Genomic DNA, 3531 nt, shown 5'->3' with positions numbered 1-3531 from the left:
CTCCATCTGACTATGAGGCGACACACTCACTGGCATCCTATGTGAACTGTGACTCCTAGTTTCTGGCATTCTGCTGGCAACCCCTTCCTTTGGTTCCCCCAGCTAGTCTTTCCGGGCTAGGACATAGTTGTACTTCTCATCTGAAGTCCTCAGGTCTCCCAATTTCTTTACCTTCCCAGAAGACAATGAGTTCTTGCTAAGTTCCTTTTGATACCTCCCTCCCCCTGCCAATTCTTATGTTTCTTGAATAGTTTACCTGATATCAAGAGAATCATTGATCCCTTGAGAGAGGAGCACAAAAGTATGAGATGGGTCCTGAAAACCCATTGCTTCAGACTTTGTAGAAAAAAGAGGCATTGTAATGTGGGGTCCCAGGAGAGCATCCTCAATTGATTAGCCTTGTCTCTTCAATGCATCCTGATAAATGCACCCTTGTCTTATTACTTCAAAAAAGGCCTTACAAACCCTGAAGTGTGGAACTTCTGTTGTATTTCTCCTACTTCCCTTACCTTAATGGTAATAGAAGAAAAGACTTTATGCTTTTTAATTAAGTATGTTTTATTTTGAACTAATGTTTCTTCTGGTAAATCTGGCAAAAGAAAATATTGGTTGGGCCTTGGGCACTGTGATTTTTAAGTGGATGCTGACCCAAGTTGTGCCTTGAACCTAGAGGAACTTTTAGGGGAACCAGGCCACACATGTAGACATATTCTAACTATGTGAGACAATGATTAAGTGCGTGAATGGTCTTAGAGCAGAGGTGGGGAACCTGCGGTCTTGAGGCCACATGTGACCTTCTAGGGATATGTTCTGTGAAGTTTGGATTCACCACACTTGAAGACCTAGAGAGCAACATGTGGCCTTGAGGTCGCAGGTTCCCAACCCATGAATCAGAGGTTCAAGGAAGGTGAAATCACTTACTTCTGGAGTGTTAAGGGAAGATATCATGGAGACAGTGGAGGTATAACATCATTAATATAGCCTAACCAAACAGTGACTATTTGGCATTTCACCCAAGATGCAAGTAATAATGATAGACTTTAAGGTCTGCAGAGCATTTTACATTTGGTATTTAATTTGATCCTTATAATTTGATCCCTATGGTATAAGTGCCATTATTATCTTATGACAGATGAAGAAACAGGTTAAGTGATTTGGCCATGGTCTCATAGCTAGTAAATGTCTGAGCTGGGCATTTAAATCATCTGATTTTAAGTCCAACATTCTGCCACTGGGTCACAGTTACCTATTATATTATGGTTCCTTTGAAACACCTCCTGGGGAAAAAGCACTGGGACAGAGTGCTGGATTCTCATCTGTCTCTGTCAGTGACTAGTTGTGTGACTAAACACATTGCTTTCTCTCTCTGAGGCTCAGTTTTTGCTTCTATCAAATGAGAAGACTGAACTGGGTAATTCCAACCCTTCCAGCTCTTTGTCACTCCCTTCTAGGGGACAGGATTTAGAGACACAGGGCAAGTTGTTCATGGGTACAGTTATTGGCTATTAGGTATTTTTACTATCTCTTACTTGTGTTCCCCTATGGGAAGTCAGGCTAATCTGTGTTGAATTTGGGTTCTTTAAATGAAACATGGAAGGTCAGGTGGCCAGTAGTGGGTGTGCTGGTGGAAGGGAGGTAAGAAGGAATCCATGACTTAAGGGTTAAGAGGAAGGGTAGAATAAGGGAAGGGCTAGTAATAGAAAAGACAAACTCCATCTTTGGAGGATGGATCATGAATGTGGATTTAAAAGATAGAAAGGGTATAAACTTGTGTTTGAACTCTTGGTGAGGAGAAGAGAGGGGGCGACAAGAAGAAGCATTTAGTATCAAACACAATCTCTCTGCCTTCTTTTTCTTTGTAAAGATGGGGTTGGAGGTAAGGAGTTAAAAGGGTACATCAGGATGGACAGAGAGAAATTGAATTAACAATTACAATCATCAACATGAATGGCATGACCTTACCTATAAAATGGATGAGATAGTAGAATATCCAAGAAAACAGAATGTTGTTTAAAAGAAATATACTGAAACATAAAAATTCATGGAATTAAAAATGAATTAAAAAAAAAAGAGGTAGCAATCATGATGTCAGACAAAGCAGAAACAAAATACCCACTATTAAAAGAGACAAACGGGAACCATTTATTTAAAGGTACCATAGACAATGAATTAATATCAATACTTAATATATATGCACTGAATTACATATTACAAACAAGTACTTAAAAGAAAAGTTAAATGAAGTATAGAGAGAAATAGAAAACAAAACTATATTTTGGTGGCTCAATATACTTTATTGAAACATGGACAAATCTAACCAAAAGGTAACCAAGAAAGAAGTTAAAGACTTGAATAGGATTTTAGAAAAGTTAGATATGATAGATCTCTGACAATTATTGAATGATCTATTGAATAGATAGGGAATATAAATATACATATTCTCAGCTTTATATAGCAAGTTTACAAAAATTGACTTTGTACCAGGGCAATGTTTTGGTATTCTGTCTCATTGTCAAACTCAATTAGAAATGGAGGCATAAGTACATAAGAATCCCTGCAGGTCTGATATTTAGAAATTTGGATTTAGAAAACCCTATGTTAATATTATCTATATTTTATTGTATTTCTTATTTATTTTGTTAAATATTTCCCAATTATATTTTAATCTGGTTCAGACTATACTTGCGAATGTTGTGGGCAAGTCAACCTGAATTTACCTCATCTGTAAATTGGAGAGGGAGACACAGACAGAGGTTGTATACCTCTGTAATAGGGCATAAAAACCTCACAAATACAGAAAAATAGAAATGTTAAACATATCCTTTATTGACCACAACTCAGTAAAAATTATAGTCAATATATTCCTAGTCAATATAAAACCTTTAAAGAAATGGTTACAATGAATTTGAGACCAATTTAATCCCAAAGAATTGGTGAATTAAAGAACAGATAGAAATAATAGATGATTTTTTTCAAAGAAAATGACAACAATAAGACAACATATCAAAACTTTTGGGAGACAGTATTAGGGGAAAATTTGTATTACTAAGCTTCATCAATGAAAGAAAAACAGTGATGAATTGAGTATATAACTAAAAAAAATCTAGAAAAACAACTTTTCATAAAAAATTGCCAAATTAGAAATTATAAAAATCAAAGAAAAAATTTTAAAAACTGAAAGCAAAAAGTGTTATTGATTATGAATTGAGAAATAAGAGCAGTTTTTAAAAAATTAATAAAATGGTGAGCTAATCTTATTTTTAAAATAAAATGAAAAGCCAAAATGAAAGTACCAAAAATTAAAAAGGAAAAATAATAACAAATGTGAAGATGAAATAAAGGAAATTATCAGAAATTATTTTGTCTAATTGTAGGTCAATAAAATTAGAGGAAATGGATGAGTACTTACAAAAATAGAAAATATACAGATTAATGTAGCAGGAGAATTAAAATGACTTAATTTCAGGAAGACATAAAACAAACCTTAAATGAACTGACAAACAAAAAAGTCTCAGGATCAGTGAACAACCA

The sequence above is a fragment of the Notamacropus eugenii genome, chromosome 2 (genome assembly GCF_028372415.1).
Source record: "Notamacropus eugenii isolate mMacEug1 chromosome 2, mMacEug1.pri_v2, whole genome shotgun sequence".
Taxonomy (NCBI): Eukaryota; Metazoa; Chordata; class Mammalia; order Diprotodontia; family Macropodidae; genus Notamacropus; species Notamacropus eugenii.
This window is presented reverse-complemented; position numbering follows the sequence as displayed.